Source organism: Molossus molossus, unplaced genomic scaffold, assembly GCF_014108415.1.
Source record: "Molossus molossus isolate mMolMol1 unplaced genomic scaffold, mMolMol1.p scaffold_m16_p_11, whole genome shotgun sequence".
NCBI classification, from domain to species: domain Eukaryota; kingdom Metazoa; phylum Chordata; class Mammalia; order Chiroptera; family Molossidae; genus Molossus; species Molossus molossus.
In genome coordinates this window covers 27,011,788-27,033,945 of record NW_023425346.1, presented here as the reverse complement: position 1 = coordinate 27,033,945, position 22,158 = coordinate 27,011,788, and the positions used below count along the sequence as shown (strand labels likewise).

Genomic DNA, 22,158 nt, shown 5'->3' with positions numbered 1-22,158 from the left:
CCAATCATTCAAGTGAATGAACAATAATATATCTAAAATGCATTGAGACCTTATTATGTACTTGGTATCCTCCTAAGTATCTACCATGATTTCACTTTATTCTACTGCAATCTAAACTTCATGTGGGTAGGAATTTTTACTTTTGTAAATGTTGTTCATTAATGTGTCCCTAATACCTCAAATATTGTTTAATATATAGCAATGTTCAGCTAAAATGTATTGATCAATTATCACAATGATCTTTTGAAATATATACAACAATCCTACATATTTTAGAGATGAAGATGCTAAGGCAGAAAAAATAAGTAACTTGTTCAAGGTCAAGTCTGGTTATGAGGCTAGTCTCATAGAACTTTTATCTGATACTCTCATTTATTGAAGTACTGGTGAAAGGATGGAAGAGGAAGGAAAATAAAAATATCAGGAGCTCAGTTACTCATTTAAAATGGAAAGGCTTCAATCAAATACATTTTTTATGGCTTTAAAATTAATAAATCAACATGACTTACAGAAAGAACTTGCAGTGGGAGATCAGAAATGATGTGGCAGTTCCAATACAGGAGAACTTAAGCCAACTCCTCCACATTCTTCCTCCCCTCCCCCCATGGCAAGCCAACATGTTTGTATTAACTATTTCTTTTTTTTTTAATTGATTTATTTGTTTTTGTTACAGATGTTTCTCCTTTTTCCCCCACTGATTCTCCCCTCCCCCTCCCTCCCTTCCCTGTTCCCAGCTTTGTTGTCCATGTCCATTGTTCATGCATACATGCATATAAGTTCTGTGGTTTATCTCTCCCCCCAAACCTCCTCTTCTGGGGATTGTCAGTCTGTAGCCCACTTCCACGTCTCTGGGACTACTCCATTCCTCAGACTGTTATGCTCATTATAGTCCACAAATAAGTGAGATCATATGATACTTGTCTTTCTCTGTTTGGCTTGTTTCACTTAGGATAATACTTTCCAGGTCCCTTCATGTCATCTCAAAGAATAAAAGATCTTTCTTTCTTACAGCTGCATAGTACTCCATTGTGTATATATACCACAGCTTTTTTATCCATTCGTTTACTGATAGACATTGGGCTGTTTCCAGATCTTAGCTATTGTAAATAGTGCTGCTATGAACATGGGGGTACATATATTTTTTCTGATTGGTGTTTCAGGCTTCTTAGGGTATATTCCTAGAAGTGGGATCACTGGGTCAAATGGCGTTCAATTTTTAAATTTTTTTTTTTATCCTCACCTGAGGACATTTTTCCATTTTGTTGTTCAGGTAGAGTGGAAGAGAGAGAGAGAAAAAACATCAACGTGAAAGGGACACATCGAGTGGCTGCCACCCACACAACCCCCACGAGGGCCGAGGACAAACTGCAGCTGAGGTACTTGCCCTTAGCGGGAACCAAACCCGGGTCTCTCGGGACCGCAGACCAACGCTCTAACCACTGAAACAACCTGGCCAGGGCTCAATTTTTAATTTTTTGAGGTAACACCATATTGTTTTCCATAGTGTCTGCACCAGTCTGCATTCCCACCGGCAGTGTACTAGAATCACCTTTTCTCCACACCCTTGCCAACACTTGTTTGAAGATTTGTTGATGGCGGCCATTCTGACAGGTGTGAGGTGATACCTCATTGTTGTTTTAATTTGCATCTCTCTGATGATTAGTGATGTTGAGCATTTCTTCATATGTCTTTTAGCCATTTGTATGTCCTCTTGGAAGAGGTGTCTATTTAGTTCCTCTGCCCATTTTTTAATTGGGTTCTTTGTCTTCCTTTTGTTGAGTTGTATGAGCACTCTATATATATTGGAAATTCACCCCTTATCTGATATATCATTGGCAATTCTGCTCTCCCATACAGTGGGTTGCCTTTCCATTTTGATGAGAAACAAAAGAAAAAAATAAACAAAATAAATAAATGTCACTGTATCAAACTAAGAATGTTTTGCACAGCAAAGGAAACCATCAACAAAATGAAAAGACAACCTACTGAATAGAATAATGTATCACCAATGATATTCCTGATAAGGGGTTAATACCCAAAATTTAGAAAGAACTTATAAAACTCAACAACAAAAAAACAAAAAATCCAATTTAAAAAGAGGCAGAGGACCTGACTAGACACTTCTCCAAAGAGGACATACAGATGGCCAATGGATAAATAAAAAGATACTCAAAGACACTAATCATCAGAGAAATGCAAATTAAAACCACAATGAGAGATTATCACTACCTGTCAGAATGGCTATCATCAATATATCAATAAACAAGTGTTGGCGAGGATGTGGAGAAAAGGGAAGCCTCATGCATTGTTGGTGGGAATATAGATTGGTGCAGTCGCTGTGGAAAGCAGTATGGAGTTACCTCCAAAAGTTAAAAATGGAAATGCCTTATGACCCAGTGACTCCACTTCTGGGAATTTATTGGAAGAAACCCAAGACACTAATTCAAAAAGTATATACATATTGCTGTGTTCATTGGAGCATTACAGAAGCCAAGATTTGGAAGCAGCCCAAGTGTCCACAAATAGATGAGTGGATAAAAAAGCTGTCGTATATTTATACAACGGAATACTAGTTGGCCATAAAAAAGAAGGAAATTATACCATTTTCCACTGCATGAATGGATTTAGAGAGCATTATGCTAAGTGAAATAAGCCATTCAGAGTAAGACAAATACCATATGATTTCACTTATATATGTGATCTAATGAACAAAGTAAACTAGCCAACAAAATAGAAACAGACTTATAGATACAGAATGACAGCTGTCAGAGTGGAGGGGAATTGGGGGCTGGGTAGAAGAGTCGAAAGTATTAAGTAAAGAAAACAACTCATAAACACACATCAATATGGTGATTTCTAGAGGGAAAAGATGGTGGAGAGAGGTAGAAGATGGTAAATGGGAGATAAATGGTAAATGAAGAAGACTTGGGGTGGTGAACACACAACAAAATATATAGCTGATGTATTACAGAATTGTATACCTGAAACCTACATAATTTTATTGGCCACTATCACCCCAATAAATTCAATAAAAATTTAAAAAGAAGCCCTAGCTGGTTTGGCTCAGCGATTAGCATCTGCCCTCAGACCAAAGGCACGTACCTTGGTTGTGGTTCGTCCTGGGCCCTGGTCAGATAATGCAGGTGGCAACCAGTTGACGCATCCCTCTTACATCTATGTTTTCTCTCTCTCCCTCCCTCCCTCCCTCCCTCCCTCCCTCCCTCCCTCCCTCCCTCCTTCCCTCTCTCTCTCCTTCTCTATCTGAAGATAAATAGAAAAATAGCCTCAGGTGAGGATTAAAAAATTTTTCATTTAAAAAAAATTAGAAAAATTTTAAAAAAATTTAAAAAGAAAAAGTCTTCCTGGCTCAGAGTGTGAGAAGCCTTATTACAACTGGTCAAATAAAGACGTTTTTGGCCCTGGCCGGTTTGGCTCAGCAGTTGGAGCGTCGGCCTGCGGTACAGAGAGACCCGGGTTCGGTTCTGCTAAGGGCACGTACCTCGGTTGCAGTTTGTCCCTGGCCCTGGTTGGTCGTGCGGGTGGCAGCCACTCGATGTGTCCCTTCACATCGATGTTTCTCTCTCTCTCTCTCTTCCTCTCTCTCCCTCCCGCTCTATCTGAACAAAAAATGGAAAAACGTCCTCGGGTGAGGATAAAAAAAAAAAAAAAGACGCTTTTGTATTCTCCTCCCTCTGGCTTTGACCACAAAGTTGTTGCTAACTTGTGTAAGGCTAAGGAAGAAAGGAAACATCTTGCCTTTCTCCTAGCTAGGTGCAGAATAGAGTTTTAATTTTAGCCCTGGCCTGTCTTGCTCAGCGGTTAGCGCATCGGTCCACGGACCAGAGAGTCCCGGGTTCGGTTCCCGCTAAGGGCACGTACCTCAGTTGCAGTTTGTCCCCGGCCCTGGTTGGGGTTGTGTGGGTGGCAGCCACTCCATGTGTCTCTCTCACATTGATGTTTCTCTCTCTCTTCTCCCCTCTCTCCCTCCTGCTCTATCTGAAGATAAATGAAAAAATGTCTTTGGGTGAGGGTACAAAAAAATTAATTTTAAATTAAGTTAAAATTTTTGATTATCACATGAGATTAGGCACTATTCAATCCTGAATTAAGGCAATACTTGCTACTTAAAAGGACCATAATATTTATACTACCCTTAAAGCGGGGTTCTTAACCTTGGCATCTTTGACATTTTAGGTTGGACAGTTCTTTTTCTTTCTTTCTTTGTGTTTTTTGTTTTTTGTTTTTGTATAGGGTTGTCCTGTGGAGGAGGAGTAGAATGTTGTGAACCCTCCCTGGTTTCTACCCATAATATTCCAGTAGCACCCCGTCCTTAGCTGTGAACCTCAAAAATGTCTCCTGTGGGGGGAGAAGGAGGAAAATGATTCCCTAGTGGGAATCACTGCCTTAAACTAAAGAAAAAAGTTATAAGACCTGCTTAAGTTTTTATTTATTTGTGGTGGGAAGTCTAGTCACACACTGAGAAAATATAAAAGAACTGTAAAATATAAAAAAATAAATACTAATTTAATAACATCTCTCTATAAGATATCTGTTTATAAGTATATATTTTATATATACACACACACACACGAACATCTGGCCTATCATCTATTTGCTAACTTTTTTTTTTAAATCCTCACCAAGGTCATTTTTCTATTTATCTTCAGATAGAGTGGGAGGGAGGGGGAGAGAGGGAGAGAAAGAGAGAGAAACAGCTCTGTGAAAGAGACACATTGACCGGCTGCCTCCCGCATGACCCGACCAGAGCTGGGGACAAAGTGCAACCGAGGTACGTGCCCTTGATCGAGTTGAACTCATTGGTCTGTAGGCCGACGCTCTAACCACTGAGCCAAACTGGCCAGGGCATGCTACCTATTTTTTAAATGAAATGGCTATAAGAGTACAGCCACTGTCATGTACAGTGGGTCACTGGATGTGTCACTTGAAAAGGTTGGGAATCATGGCTGTAGATCAGAGCTCCCCACTGTGCTGGCAGAATGGCACATAAGGTGAGAGTCATGGATGCTGGAGGGGTTCAGAATGAGCTGCCCCAAAATGTACTTCAAGGGTGTGCAGATTATTTTGAGCTAAAGGCAATCTAGACCCTGCAGGTTCAAGAGAGACTTCTGTTTGCCCCTGAACTATCTAGAAGAATTTAAATTAGGAAGCTGGCCTGTGATAAGAATTACCACCAGAAATGACCTCTCGGGCACCTAAATGGCAGGGCAAACTAATACTTACTGAACACGTGCTCTCCTTGCAACTACCTTTTGAAGCCCCCAGTTGCATTGCCTCATCTCTAGCTCAGAATGTCTCATACACCTCAATTTCCCTTTGCGTGTGTGTGCGTGTGTGTGTGTGTGTGTGTGTCTGAACCTCTCATGCATGTAGGGATGTGGGGCTTCTGACTCTCATGTATGCAGGGTTCCCATACATTTGTATGTAGTTAAATGTCATAATTTTCTCTTGCTAATCTGTCTCATGTCTATCGGATTATTATACCAGCTGAAAGAACCTGGGGGCAGAGAAAACTTTCTTTCTCCCCTTCAGCACTCAGGGTAACTGAGCAGGACAAGGCAGCCTGAGCCCCTGGGGCATTTGCCATTGGCTACGAACAGTCTTATCCATTTACTCCAGTGAGCTGTACGAATGTTATCATTTTCTATGCATGCAGTACTTGAAGATGGTTTAAACAGCACTGCTTTAGACCTGTGCTGTCCAGTAAGGTAGCCACTAGTCATGTGAAATGCAGCTTGTGCCATGGGATGAAGTAATGCTTTCGTTATTTTTAGTTAAATAAAATACATTACTAAAATTAATATGCTATTAAAATTTATTTCTTGTTACTTTTTAGAATGTGGCTACTAGAAGATTTTAAATTACACATGTGGTGCATATTATATTTCTGGATAGTGCTGCTAGATGATAAAAAATAAACACGTCTTGACCACCTACTACATGTATGGCAGGATTTAATTGTTGTGGATAAAAATGCATATGGTTTGTGTAATTATAATACAGCATGATAAGGAGTGTAAAGTACAATAGATGAAGGGATCTTAGCAGAGGAATTGATCTCAGCTCATTTTGGAGAAATAGCAAGTGCCATTAGCAACAGTTGCTTTTACAGGGCCATGAATATCAGGCATTTAACTGATTCAAAATTATATGATTCAAGAGTTATTCTGAGCATCTGAATAAACTGTGCCTACATGATATGCTATCAACTTCCATCTGGGTCCAGTCAAATCCATGACCACCAGTCATATGTGGTTTTCTTCAGCTGATAGCTGTATTACAGCCCCAGGGGTCTGGGGTCTGTATAGGAAGCTGAAGGAACACATACGTCTTTCAGAAAAAAATCTGCCTCATAATTTTGGTCTCAAGTCTGCCTTTGAAATGATATGGGACAATCAATCTACATGTTCACAGGTTACCAAAGGCTATATTTTCTATTTCTAGTCTTACCTCAAAAATCTTTTCATTGTCCATGACAGAATGCCAAGACATACAGGGCCAAAGAAGTATTTTTTCTGCCACTTTGGAATTAGTGAAATGATGTCATTAGGAGGGACTTTGCAAATTAAAACACATACACACAGTGTTCATGCGAGATTACGAAAATAACTACATAGTGAGTTACAACTTTTTGGAACTCCTTAGGTAACTCTGGTGATAGTATTCTTAATTATAGAGATTATATATGTATAATATATTTTTTTCAATAACACTATCAGGCTCCCCATATGAGAGACGTGTGCAGGGTGTATTGGTTTTTCAAAGAAAATGAAAATATATTTTTAAATGCTTTATCTTGTTTCCTTCTCATACAGACAGAAACCAGCAGAGACTTGGATATCATTACACAGTTTTTAACAGAGCCAAACTCTCCGAAGTTGCCTCTTATGATGACTTTCCTGGAGACAGAGTAGATCTTCAAATTCCATTTCCTGATGCCATAAATAACCATCCTTAGATGACAAGTCAAATTACAAGGCCTCTGCCATCATTCATTTCGCTCATTTTGTTCCAAGGCGAGTTATGTAGAAGTTAAAGTCAATAGATGACTATAATATATGGTATACTTTTTATTAACCAAATAACTTAGAAAGCACTGTAATCACAGACTACACGTGTAACAAACACACGGGTACAATGCAAAGTCCATGGCTGGGTCCCTCTGAACAACACGAAAATATTTTAATATCGTGGTTTACAAACTGACTTTAACAGCCAAACTTATAAAACAGTTTACACTTTTCTGTTGTCAAGGGAGAAAAACTTGCCAAATTGTTCGTTTTAAGTAAATACAACATAACCAATTAAGGCAAGCAACATTTAAACACAAGCCTATGATAATCAAGACATAGTTTGCTTCTGATTTCACTACCGATTTTAACAGAACAGAGTTCCTTCCATTTTCCCACAGCACCCAAGTGACCCCACACATACTTTTAGAAACTTGTAATCACACAGTGCAAATAAAAGGACACTTTACTGGAAAATACAGTGTGGTACAATAATCCATCATTTATGAAAAATAGAATTCAGCCTTTTCTTTTTCCTCAAAGATTCAACTACTCTTTGAGGGCGAAGCTTACAGCAATTTAAAGGTTTATGTTAAGCCAACAAACAGTTTTTTTTCCATTCTCATTTAAACTTTTTATTCAAAATATTAAAAGAAACTAAAGAGATATGGGCTTAAATTCCGAAGCATTTAATCTGGTTTACGGAGGAATCACTCTTAATTTTACATAGTTTCCCCTCTAGGAAAAATTAACCTGAATTGGATTAACTGTCCAGGTATTTTAGAATTTACTTTTTTATGTCCTTTATGCTTTCCTCTTTCTCCCCTATCGATGGGTGATCTTTTCTTTCAAATGCAAACAATTAGAATATTTTTAAAAGCCTAAGAATGTGCAATTTAAGTCTCAATACACACAGGCCAAAGGCATTAGTTTTAAGCACTATTCTTAACCATTTGAGAGATTTAATTGGCATCAAAGCTGCTCACACCAGAGAATAGTTAGGATCTTCAATAAATATCATTACAGATGAGAATAGGCATTAGCCGAACAAAGGTTTATACCTGACACAGCCACGCTGGTGTTAAAACCACCTCTAGAGGTAGAATGTTCATTGTAATGGGTGCCCTCTGTGTATTTATTTCCATCCTCAGCAAGGGGAGGAAGAAGAAACAGAATTTGTATTATGAACATCCACTACCATTCTATTAAGGGCTGGGAACCACAAAAGAAAACCCTCAAATCATCCAGAATCCAACGGTTTGGATAATATGACCCAGAACTGTACATCTGCCAGAATGTTTTTTTGCTGTGGACCTTGTTTTGAAATATTCCCGTTTTCTGCCAAATTGCTGTTCTCGCGGTATTCCCATGTTACAATTACATGTTGTTGTCGTTATTTTTTTAAGTTTGGAATGCTGGGAGAGTCAGCGTTTCAGAAATGTTGTCCAAGGAAGGTAGACAGATGCTAACACAAACAACTTTCTAGGCTACTAGTCACTTTTTGGGTGACGTTGTAAATAGGGGGCATCAGGCGATAGTTTTCTTAGCAGCTAAGATATAGCTCCCCACTTGGCAAGTCCAGGAGGATGTTCAGAGCAAAGCTGACTCGAGTTGCTTGGTGTGATCATCTTACCACACTGCAGTGTCCAAAGAGGGAGATCCAGAAAAAAATGACAAAATAAGGTTATATCAGGCTCTTAATCCCCAGAGATTCCAAAACACTTCTCAAGCCATCGCACGGATTACATAACAAAGAACTGAATTGTCTCCACTCATATTTTCCAATCTGACCTTCTTGTATTCCAAATTACCCTGTTGTACCACTTTTTAAATTATTGAAATAAGAGCACCATGCCCAAAATTGATTGAGAAGAGAAATAAAGTTTATTAAATTTCTTTTCGGCCTCCTGCCTGATTCTTTTCCAGGGCATACACGCTGGTGCTAATTCACGCGGCTGTAATAAATACTGTTTTGCCCTTTCCAGCGTGCGGTTTTAGAGCTTGCAAAACTTTGCACATAACTCCCTGTGTCAGAGTGGGCAGAGAGGGTAAGTTGGGGCTTAATGTACTGCTGGCCATTTAATACTGCCTTTTTTTTTTTTTTCACTTGCTCAATGTAAATAGGAGTCATAATTTCAACCCCCAACTTGCAGCCTGAGAAACTAAGTTATTGAAACTTTAAGTGACTTAACTTGAAACACAAATCATGATTAAATCTGGAAATAATTGCAAGAGGGAATGCAGGGCATTTTAACAGCAGTGCTTGGTTTTAACCACTTAATTTCCACTTAGACATTGTAGAAATACAAAATAAATAATCAGTTTGAGACAGAAGGGTATGCTAATGATTCATATTTATTCTATCTGTCCATTTAAAGAGAAGTGAGAACCCGTACAATAAAAATATTTACTTTTAGAGTAAATTATCTAGATTAAATAGTCAACTCTAACCACATTTTTACATTTTCAGTGTCAATAAGAACTGGCAATTATTGTCATGTCCCTGCCATTCAGCCATATGGAAATTCCATGACTGCTTTTCCAAGTCATATATGTATCCATGTGTTTTACCGCTAATGTATTCATGTCTATGAAGTAAACCCTTCATTGTCTCTTTAGGAATGTGCTTAATAATTTTATTTTGCCAATAATATATCCGAGGGTGTGTCTATGTTGATAATGTATGTCTATAGTGTGAGTTGGTGGTCTGTTCACTCTTTTTATAGCATTTAGAATTATTTTGAGTTACTTAATGAATAACTTCCATGATGGTTATGACACTGACGGTGACGATAATGATGATGACGATTTCAATGCTGTAGTGAAAATATTGAGCAATACCATTACAAATGTATTTTTTCTTTCATTGTAAATCTGTTTTCTTATTGTGAGCTAGAGTTGAAAAAAGATCTTTTCATCAGAGTTATGGAAATACTTCATAGTCAGAAGAAAAAGAAAGAAAAATAGAAATAAACCTAAATAGCAAAAACCTATCATTTGTATAGAGACATATGATGACATATTTTCCCTGAAGCAGAATCAGATACACTATAAGATGTGGAATAAAGATTCTCATCATCAAGACATCTTCTGTTGACTAGATATTATATCTTGCTTTCTTGTGACTTTTTATAATGTCAGTAAAATTTTGTCACTTGAGAACTATTGAAAACTTTGATAAATTTGCTAATAAAGTAAGTGGTTATTCAGCTAAGGCAGTAGCTTATTTTGAAAGTGAAATTACTGGGAAAAGAAAAAAAAATAACATAGGGCATCAATCCAGACAGGGGGCACCATGTAGAGAAAATATGTTTTCCACGAGGAAAGATTGTATATTAAGTACAGGAATGGGTTCTCTCCTAGTGATAGAAAACAGGCCACAGCCAAATCAAATGAAGAGAGCCTTATAGACAAGTGGAACATCAGTTTACAAAGAACAAAATAAAAGTCAAAACAGTAGAGTTGTAGGCACAGTAATTCTATCATAGAGATAAGAACATGGCAAGATTCTCTGAAATGAACACTTAGATTTCTGTGAAAAAAAAAATCAAGTCAAAGAATGAAATAAAATTCATATTTAAGATTATTAGACAATTTTGATGTTGATTCTACATACTGACTCAGATACTAGACCATGCTTAGCAGTGTTTGAATTCTTCTCTCCATAAAGAGAGAGAGAGTCAGCATCACATATTGTGTATGTGTTTGTACCTTTGTGAAAACATGTTCAGACACTATATTCTAAGTGGGTATGGAGGGGAATAATATAGGAAAGCTTTGAATCTTTTTCTTTAATCTCTAAATTCCTGGTCGTATGTGTAATCAAGAATATGCTAAAACATATCTTTATTTTTTAAACATAAAATTTGAACTAGGTCAGAAAAACATATTATAGGTATCTCACTTCATCCTCTAATCATGTGGTAAATTCTGTTATTGCTGTCCATTCTACAGATTTAGAAGGCAGGGCTGATGGTGAGCCCCTGGGAACTCCCAGCCTGCACTGCTGCCCACCTCTCCCTTTGGCAATGCTGTCCAAGTACTAATGACAGAGAGATGGCAGCACCTCCCCCGGCCAAGTACTTCCCACCTAAGGTTTTTTTTGTTTTGTTTTGTTTTGTTTTTTGTGGTATGTGCCCCTAGCGGGAAACGAAACCGGGACTCTCTGGTCCGCAGGCTGATGTTCAACTGCTAAGCCAAACTGGCCAGGGCTCCACCTAAGGTTTTAAATGAGCTGGTTTACCTGAACTGCTGATGAAAATAACTTTAGGTCTATCACTATAGACTTAAAAGGGAAAATGAGTTGCCTGAGGTGAGATTAGTGAATCATAAGACAGCAGTTGAATGAATGGCTGAATACTTCCTAGACGGCCAGTCAGAAGAACTGAAGAACGCATCTGGGTCTCACACAGCCATAACCACGGTGAACACACACTGAATTCTGCTCCTGGGCAGAAAGAGACTATCCGAATCACTCACCACGTTCCTGGTGCCCATATGTAGCAAGACAAGTGTGAATAGAGAAGTAGGGAAGTAGGGTGGGGATTGGGGCTCCCTTTTAAGCAAAAATGGCTAGTGACTTAGCCGGATCTCTCGATTTCTTAGTCCTTTTCCTTGACTCCTGTTATCACACAGTGTTTTTCAAAGATGCTCACTTAGCCCGCAGGAGTATAAGCACATACATCCACGTCTACAAAGCCCATAGCTCTTGTCTCAGCTAAACCAGGAAATCTCATTCTCTCTAAGCCCAACCAGAGTCTGCTCATTTTATTTCTAGCTGCTTCATAGGAATAAGAGTTGAAGGTCACCATTTAGGGGGAAAGTTGACAAGAATCGCTAGGATGTGTCCAACGAATAGTGCTCTTCCTCTAAGAAATATGTTCCTGCTCACTTTTTAATACTATAGGTTTTGGATTTTGAATTTCAAGTCTGTCACTTATCTGTGGTGGAATCTTACTCAAGCAATGTAAAATTGTTGTGTCTTCATTTTCCATTTTTTTTAAATGGCTGATAATATCCACATCAAGAATTATTGTGTGAATTAAATGTCTGAATATATACAAAACACCAGACGCAAATTCTAGTGAATAAGCATTTGTAAAAGCTAAGAATTATTATGAATTGTGAGGGTATGGTAGATGTCCTGTACCACAGTCATGGTTGTAATAATCGGTAAGTAAACAGAACAGGTGGTGTGAAAAGTGCCCTCCTCAACCTTCCTTTCAGTGCCTCTCACTTTTTTCAACATTTACTGGGCATTTACAATGTATTGGGTATTATTAGATTATGCCCTTAGCAGTTGCATCAATTAAATATATACTCATATATATTAAAATTTTAATTGACTGATATTTGGCTCTAAGTTAAAAAAAACAACAACACAAAAACAACTTTGGCCCTGGCTGGTTTGGCTCAGCAGTTAGAGCGTCAGCCTGCGGTACAGAGAGACCCAGGTTTGGTTCCCGCTAGGGGCACGTACCTCGGTTGCAGTTTGTCCCCGGCCTGGTTGGTCTTGCAGGTGGCAGCCTCTTGGTGTGTCCCTCTCACGTCGATGTTTCTCTCTCTCTCTCTGTTTCTCTCTCTCTCTCCCAGTCTACCTGAACAAAAAATGGAAAAATGTCCTCGGGTGAGGATAAAAAAAAAAAAAACCCAAAAAACTTTGTATACAACCCCAAGAGTTTATCTGTGATTAATTTCTGCCAGGTAGAGTATATTTCAAGACTTAGAACATGTGCTGAAATCATTGGGTTTTGAAGAACTATCCATTAAAGACTTTCTGAACTGTGACAATGGATATTGACAGGGCTTGTCAGACTAAACCACTATTGATTGGCTTACATCATGTGTATAGCAAAACCAATTTCTTTCAAGTGCTTCTTTCTAACTGAAATACGTTATTGCAGCCTTCCTCTCTGTTTATTATAACACCCAAGCTCATCGCAATGTAACACACCCCGCAAAAAGGTTTCCCAATGAAGGAAGCAGAAAACTGTAACAGAGGATTGAAGGTACTTAGCAATCCCAATACTCTTGTACTGTAAGTTGCTATTCCTTTGGAAAATACTGATCCAAAGCCCTGTTTTTATTTTACTGTGCTCTTGAATATAGAAAAATCATGGACTAACAGAGCTTTACTATTGTTTAGTGATCTCGTGATGCTGCTAATGGTTTCCACCCCTGAATGAAACTATTTTAAGTACTTTGTGTATGTTTAATTTGTGGGGAAAAAAGTGTTTATGTTGGGTCACTGCTCCCCTGCCCACAAACATACACAACTATACACACACACACACACACCAGGGATGTGACTTTTCCCAAACTTTAGAATGTTTTATCCAGTGAGTGACTCAAGCCCGCTTTGGTCATATGCTACAGATTGTACAGTTTCGTTATAGATCTGAATTTGCATTGTGCCTTTCTTTCCAGGAGAGCACGTTTCTTACTGAGAGAATACTCCTACGTAACAAAAAGCAGTTCTCATAATACCCCTGTGAGTGGGAGGAGTTCCAGATTCCTTCATTTTTATTTAAAAATATTATTATTAAACAAAACCTAAAAACATACTTTCCTCAAGTACTGACTGATCACATCTCATGCTAGGAGCATTCCCGACCCAAAGAAATTTCAGTCCTTGTTTTCACTCTTCAAGAAGCTCACAATTTCCTGTAGGCAAATGCCTGCGGGAAGAGGGGTATTCCGAAATTCCTAGGCTAATTCTCAGGGTGTTCCTAAAATTTCTGCCCTTTTACCATACAATCTGTATAATTTACTCAGTCACTCAGGTAATAAAACAGGGGAGCCTTTGGTTAACTTTACACAGGCTTTAATTAAATCTGGCGTGGTGGTGCCGGCTGCTTTTCCATTCTAAGCATGCCTGGAAATTTAAAGAAACAATAATGCTTTGAAGGCTGGCAAATGCCGTGTGAGCAACATGTATCTTCTTTAAAACCCCTTTCTAAGCACAGAGTTGACATGAAAGTTCTAGACCAGGATTCCTCCCGAGATAAGGCTTCCTTTGAGCCCCCCGCTCCGCTCAGCGCCCTGGCCGCGCTCCTGGCCCGGCCTTCTCACCCCACATTCCCGAGCTCTGAGACGGCTCCTGGCGGCCCACGCTCTTGGCACCCTCTGCAGGGGTCGCTTTGTCCTGCAGAACAGTTGGTTGTCAGGCAAGCAGCCTTCCACGCCTTTTTCAAGACGTCGGAGAGCCGGACATGTCAGGCCCGAGTCAAGTGGGTCTCTCACGAAATGGTTCTACCGGGACAGAATCCCACATTAGAGACCTCATTTCGACACAAACTTCAAGCTATTTGCTCCAAAATGTGTGTGCAAAACAGAGACCCCCTCCCCCCACAGGAAGGGCACTGAAAACGCAAAGGGTGTGCTGAGCGGGTCTGAGGACACGGCATGCAGGCTGCGGCTAAGCGGTCACGGGAGTGGGGTGCGCCGCGCGAACCCACAACTGCTCGTTTGCAGCCGGCAGCGAGCGGAGCGGAGGCTCCCTAACAGCTCCCGCTGGAGCCCGGGGGAAACTTGGCTCCATCGCAATAACCATAGCTCATAATATACATTTCTAAAGAAGGGGGAAAAACTATGGAAAGACCCGGAGAAACCCAGTTAATTCCCACACTTGTAGTCAGCATCTAGGCTGTTTTATTTCTTGTCCATTCTGAATCCACCTGGGGTCCTTGACAGCCGGCGATGCCAGGCCTGGGGGAACCAACTGGTCTCTGTGTTCTCACCACACCTTCAGATTAACTCTTCCTTCCATTAAAAAATAGGGATGGGAGATTTATTTTCTTCCCCAAACCAATTATTATCCCAAATATCTTATTTCTTTTCCTAAACGAGTTCGCTGTAATTAAGTTGCCAAGCTTGTTCTTGTTTTTGACCATCAGATGACCCCATTCTTGGTCACAGTTCATGTTACAGTCACAGAAACATGAAATAGTAAATCTAAGAGTGGACTTGAGGGAACACAGAGTAAATGCTCCTAACTTCTGAGATAAGGAAAAAGATACCCAAATTGTTGAGGCCACTTGCTTAAGGCCACATACAAAGAAACAGGGTAAATAGTCAACACAGATTTCTCAGCCACCATTTCTAGGTTTTTCTCAGTGCACCTTGTCTCTCTAATCCCAGATTTAATTTCATTGGTTAGAACTGTTCCTAAATCCAGGAGAAGGTTCCGAGGAGGCCAGTTCGGTTGCTTTAGGCATGCACTGCTGGCCCAGGGCTCCCAGGGACCAGGACTTTTAGATTTGATTCCAAACGCAATCATGCCATCAATTAATTCTGTTTTATTCTACATATTTAGAATTAGGGAATTTTGAATTGAATATGGAAATATATTTAAATTTATATGCATAAGTATGCATAATAGTACGAAAAAATACATGCCCCAAGGGGGGAAATTACAGTAGCCTTCTTTTTGACATGTAGCAATGCTAAGTGTTTTGCTAGTATCCCTTTCTTTAGCTTTGGTAACCTGAAATCTGTAATAGATTATTATTATTTGGGGCTTTGAGCCTCCCTTTCCCTGGGGGGAGAGAATCCAATTGCCAATTGTCAGGCCACTCCTGCAGACACAGCTGTCACCAAGGACAGTGCTCGGCTGGAGAGCCTCCCATGTGTTTTGGCCTAAACTAGGAGAGAATAGAGAGAATTGAGCTACGAATGGGAAAATGCATCTCGCCAAGTTCCAACCTCCCTGAAATTCGAACTTTTGGATTATTGAACAGGCTGAGACCTTGGTTTTCTTCAAGTTTGTTTACCCTTGACAAAACAGAACTTCTGGTCTTGGAAAAAAAAAAAATGTCTTGGGGTTTTAAAGGTCTCCGAAAGCTTCTTGAGACATTAAGTACCTCTTACATAAAATAACACAGGGATGATTTAAGACCGGAGGAACTGGGAATGCACAGATTAAATGACCTTTAAAATACACATAGGTTTAAAATTGAAAGTAAAATGCACTTAGCAAAAAAGCATTTGGGATTTATTTCTAAAATATGGTTGGAAACATTAAGCAAGCTCAAAATGAGGCGATGCACACACATCCTCATTTTGACTTAAATATCTACTTTAAATACCACAACAGATGTAGCCATCAGCATCCATTCCAACAGGGACACTGTGAATGGTGAGAAAGACACGGTAAAACTTGGGTAATAATAACAACTACTCTCATTGTTATCCCTTAATCCTTCAAACTGTCAAAGCACAACCAAGAAGAAAAGAGAAATATGCTAGCAGGATCTGACTTCCTCCCATCTTCGTCATGCATCTCAGTTAGGAAATTTACCAGGACATAGTCCCTTTTAAATTAGTCACCGGAAAGTAAGTTTAGCTATTTTCACTCTGTGGCCCGAGAGAAAAATAAATAAAAAACAAAAACCAGAAAAAAACCCACCTGTGGACTTGAGTCCGAAAACACCCCTGACAGCACAGACAGGTGCTAATTCATGCAATGGCCGAGGAAGGCAGAGGAGGACAGAGCAGGGAAGCACAGTGGCCTTTGCACAGGAAAACCGCATTTAATCCTCGCTCCATTGTGAGGGAGTGGCCCACCGAGAATCACGTGCTCTGTGTCTTCTAACCGGTCGGCAAAAATATTTCTTTTGCCAGTTTTGAGTCTACAGGAAATCAAATGCTGTTGGAAAACATGTTGAAGCAAAGGATGGAGTGGCATGAGAGAGACATGCACCGTGTAGTTTGAAATTTAACAGTGCTCCCTGCACGCTCCTAAGCCTGACACGTAGTTGGTGGTCAGTAAAAATGGATGAATGAATAGTGTCTGAGCAAGATGCATGTTGGGAAGTGCGTAGGCTTTTGTGTTAAGAAATCTGTGCTTGAGCCCCAGATCCAGCGCTTAGAAAGTGTATGCCTTAGCTTCCCTGCATTCCAATTAACTAATCTATAACAGAAATACAAACACCTCAGTTGCAATGTTTTAAGGATTAAATACTTTGGTGTCAAAGATCATATTGCTTTGTATGTACACAAAGTAAATTACTGTCTTTATTCTCTGCCTCTTTCTCTTGCTCATCTGCATCATCCTCACCATCATTTTATAAGTTACAGCTTGCACTACACTCTATAAAGTGAGTTAAATAGAAATGGTCCTTGGGCTTTGGGAACTACCAATTACAGATCACAATACTGTCTGGCTGGTGTGGCTCAGTGGTTGAGCATTGGCCCATGTACCAGGAAGTTACTGGTTTGATTCCTGGTCAGGACACATGCCCAGGTTGCAGACTCAATACCCAGTGGGGGTGTGTAGGAGTTAGCCAATTAATGTTTCTCTCTCATAGATGTCTCTCTCTCTCTCTCCCTCTCCCTTCCTCTTTCTCTAAAAAAATAAATTTAAAAAAATTTTTAAAAAGTCATAATACTTATGTGTCTAAACAGAAAATGGATGTGGATAATTTAAGAAATTTGGAGAAAGTATAGAAAAATTAAATTAAATATTAAAATAGCTGTCAGTAAAGAGCTGTGTCCATCTTACACAGAAGGAGCCCTAGAAATTGCTTGTTGAGACAGAGTACATTGTTTCACACTTTTCATGCATTGTATAGCAAATTCTCTAATTGTCTGAATGTTCAGTCATTGCAGTATTGATGGCAATACATTTGTTGTCAGTACACCTTCCTCCAGGTGAATGCATGGGGTGGGTGACTACTCCAACTTCTGCTAATAATAATTATTTTTAAGTAACAAGCATAAAAACATTTTGTTTTATACCTTAATTTAAGATTTAAATCTGTGTCTACCCAAATAGAAATAGCAGGAGGTCTGCTTCGATAAATATGCCAACAACATTAGTTTATATAATGATAATGCTTATCAGAATTGTTTCAGAAGTACTTCCCATGACAAGCTTTAGGGCACACAAATGCGCACTTTAATAATCATAGCTAAGACATATTTTACACATTAAAAACACTTTTAAGATCCTTAACACTTGATTAATCATAGATGGAATGTTAGTTCTGGAGAGAATTTAAAGCTCTGAGGAGCTAAATTGTGAGTTTGGTGGAGAATGAGAGAATAGGTTAGTAGGCAGAGACTTTTGTTTTACTGTTGGAGGTCATAGGATTATATCACACTTTTAAGCAAAATTAGCTCTGATCAGTAGAGTAAAAATAAAACTCAGAACAAATATCTCCTGATAAGCTAACATACCTTCAGACGGAAAGACTGGTTATACTTATTGTTAGTCACTAATTCTACTTTAGACACATAGATCTTCTTGCTGTGTCTCATGAGCATATCCTGCCTCAGGGCCTTTGCATAAGCTGACTTAAGCATTCTTTCTTTAGATATCCATATAGCTACTTTCCTCACTTCCTTCAGGTCTTCCCTTAAATGTCATTATTTCTAAAGGTTCTTCTCTATTTAAAATTGCAAGCCTTCCTCCTTTAGATGCTCTCTATCTCCCTTCCTTTTTTTTTTAAAGTTTTTAAACTTTATTATATTGCTAATATATATTTTACTTCCTCTTTTAGCATCCATCCCCCCCCCCCGAATGTTAGCTCCATGAAAGCAGGGCTTTTTGCCTGTATTTCATTCTATTCTATTCTATTCTATTTATTTTTTTAGAAACTCTAGTCCAAGTACCTAGAACAGTATTGGGCAAAGGACAAGTGTTCAGTATATATTTGTTGGATGAATATAATACTCTGAACTCATTTTTTAAAGAAAAATAAAAGCTCTAATTCCTTATTTTCACCACCTTTTACATTTATGGATGAAGTCCTATGTGCTAAGAAAGTAAACCTTCACCTCATATTTCATAAAGAAAGACTATTATAATTGCTTATTATCACTGAACAGCAGTGTGAGTTTATAGCACAACAGGTCTGAGAAGAGAGACAGATCCAGGCTCTCAGAGCCTCTTCTTCAAACCCTGAATATCTGGAAATAGTTGTGTTATTCTTCACCTTCTTATCTATTCACAGATATAAGTACAGAATTACATTGTTATATTTCTATCTTATTTAAATCAGAAAAATAGAATTTATATGAAATCAACATTAAGTATCTTTTAAGAATGCTTGTGCATCTAAGGATATATTACAATTATACCAGGTGGTATTTATTGGGAGGAAAGTGACTGAGAGATGAAGGAAAAAAGTTTTAAAGCTTGGAGAATCATGGCTAATGATGATAAGGATAATGAGGATGATAAACTCCATTCTCTGTATCAATTAAGGGGTATGTGGGGGGGAGAAAGAGAATTGTGTAGAAGCTAGAGGCTGATTCTGGCCTAGCAGGTCTCTGAGATCACAGACCCCCTAGCCCAGCACTGTCCACATATGTATTTATAAATATTCTGGGAGTCACATTAAGAAAAGATAGCAGACATTAATTTTAATAAAACTTTCTTTAACCCCTACCCAAAGTATTGTCGTTTATCCATATAATTGATATAAACATTATAAACGAGACATTTTATATTATTTTTTCTGTGTTAAGTCTTTGAAATGTGGTATGCATGTCACTGCTACAACTAGCAAACCTCAGTCCAGACCAGCTGCATTTCAACGCCCAGCCAATACGTGTGGCTGGTGGCATCTGTACTGGACAGTTCTGAAGAAGGCTCTGGGGTCCTGTTTGAACAGGGCATGAGTCAGTACAAAGACAACCCCTGGAGCCCACGTGTGGGGCATTGCTGTAGTTGGCATGGCCTTTCCCCAGTCGTGGGCAGGGATGTGTGAGGTGAAATAGATTTCCAACTGCAAAACCATGGGCTAATGACAGAAATCAGAGCCACCAGAACCAGAAGCTATTTCTGAATTGATTTGTATTTCCAGTTCTTTCTCTACCTGGCCTTATGTTAGTGTCCGAGAAGGACAATATGTGTGGGGAGCCAGAACGATTCATTAAAAAAGATTAAAAATGAGGAAAAAAAATCAAGATGATGTTAATTAATTATATCTCAATTTGGTAGAACAGGTGAAACAACTTCCTCTCTATTCTTTTTTTTTTGTTGTTGTTCTTTATTAATTTTAGAGAGAAAGGAAAGGAGAGGAAGAAAGAGATAGAAATGTTGGTGAGAGAGAATTGGCTGCCTCCTGCGTGCCCCCCACTGAGGATTGAGCCCACAACCTGGGCATGTGCCCTAACCGGGAATGAACCAGTGACCTCCTGGTGTATGGATCAGCGCTCAACCACTGAGCCACCCTGGCTGGGGTCCACTCTAGCCTTCTATCTGCAATAGTTAGGCTTCTGAATTTTAGCCAGTTTTCAAGTGCTGCTCTGTTGTAGTGTGCTGCCTATGGAATGTCACACCTGCTAGTCATCTCTCCGTGCATTTAAACCTAGTCCCTAAAATATACGTGGGGAAAGCGAATGGGTGAATGGGTTAACTATAGGTTCCCAGGGATGCTGGGTGTTTCCAGTTTATAATCTGTGCTCTCTGAGTTTGAGCAGTTATAATAGTTTCAGAGTGACAATGCTTATTCCTCCCTCCACCACCAATTAAACAATGTTTTATTTTTGAAAATCCATGGCAAAAAAATAACTTTTAACTTCTCACAAAGGGTTAATTTCAAATGATCTATTTTGATAAAGGCAAGACTGGATAGGCCCGTGTGGTCTACAGTGCATTCACCCAAATCATGGTTTTGTTCTGGGGAGAAAAGTTGGAGACACACACTCACACTAGTGTAGACTTGACTACAGAATAAATTGGTTTTGTTTAATTTAAAGCTTGGTTTTGCTTTTAATTGTCATATATTTATCTGACTTGACTGTACAATGATTTGAATACACTACTGATTTTACTTAACATGCCATTTTCCAGTATGAGAATCAATTCACTTCATCTCAGCCAAAAAGTATTCAAGCTCAGAAGTGTGTTCGCCTCCCAACTTTTATATCACACACACACACACACACACACACACACACACACACACACACAGTTTCAAAACCAAAGCCACTTTCACCCGATGCTTACAAGTAAACTTTTCAGGTTCAGCTTTACTTTTCTTCCCAAATGATTTTGTTCTTATCGCAAATAATCATCTAACCCCATTCATCTTTAAAATCCTTAAAAGAAAATGTTGAATACAAACAGTATTTCACTTTAATTTTAAGGACAAGGGCATGTTTTAAATATGATGGGTATGATGGAAATGTTTGCTAGCAAAAAAAGAAAAAAACAACAACAACTGGCTCCCTTTCACCTTGAAGTATTAGCGTGTGTACAAGTACTTAAAATATGAACTACAGAGCAATCGACACTGAAGCCATGCACAATCAAACAAGCCACCACGAGGCGGATTGATTGCAAACTTCCTTCCATCATGTTTCCCATCTTTAAGGAAGCAAAGGTCTAATAAACATGAACTTGAAATACAATGAACATACTCAAATCATCCAAAAAAAAAAGGTATTTACAACAATAAAGTGCTACTGTAATGGCAAAGATAGATGAACTGAACTTAGATCTGTGTAATATAAAAAAGGAAACAATGATTATATAGTACAAATAATTTTGCTGTAATATGACAGCCTAATGACTTAAGTGCTCAATATCGTCATTATAGTTCTGAACCCCATGTGCATTAGCCATAAAGACTCAATAAAATGACTGTATAATTCATATTTTTCCATGAAAATCTTGTTCTTCTTTTAAAATAGTTGTGTCTAGAAGATCTGTGAGTCTAAATGTGAAAAGCTAATAACTTGAATTACGTATTATGTCTCTGTTGTGATCCGAAAGTGGTGTCAGGAAAGTTTTTAACCAACCCTTCTGATAGATGAAAACAACAGTTTTGGACACTTGGGTTTACTTTAAGTTTTTTAAAAAAATTTAATGAGAAGTGCCTATTTTGTTATGTTAACATAAAAATTTATTGTATATGTAAATCCCTGAAGATTATGTAATACAAAGCCAACTACTATTACTTATCTGGCCAACGCATTTTAATTGTATGGGAGAAAACAGTTGAAAGTCTAACAAGTATTTAAAATGTTTATCTTTACTTAATATTTGTCATGCATATAGCTACTAAGATTTTTCTCAGACGAGGTAAATGAATGGTACAGGGTAGAGATTAAACAAAAGGCTGCAAAAAATAAAAAAAAAATCATGGAATAATTGAACAGCATGACGAGGCAGTATATC

At 38.7% G+C, this 22,158-nt stretch overlaps 1 protein-coding gene across 2 annotated transcripts in view; it reads right to left on the bottom strand.

Annotated features, from left to right (window-relative positions):
* The window catches only part of ARHGAP15 (Rho GTPase activating protein 15), a 618,649-nt gene that overhangs the window by 262,200 nt on the left and 334,291 nt on the right, over nt 1-22,158 (bottom strand). The window lies entirely within an intron of this gene.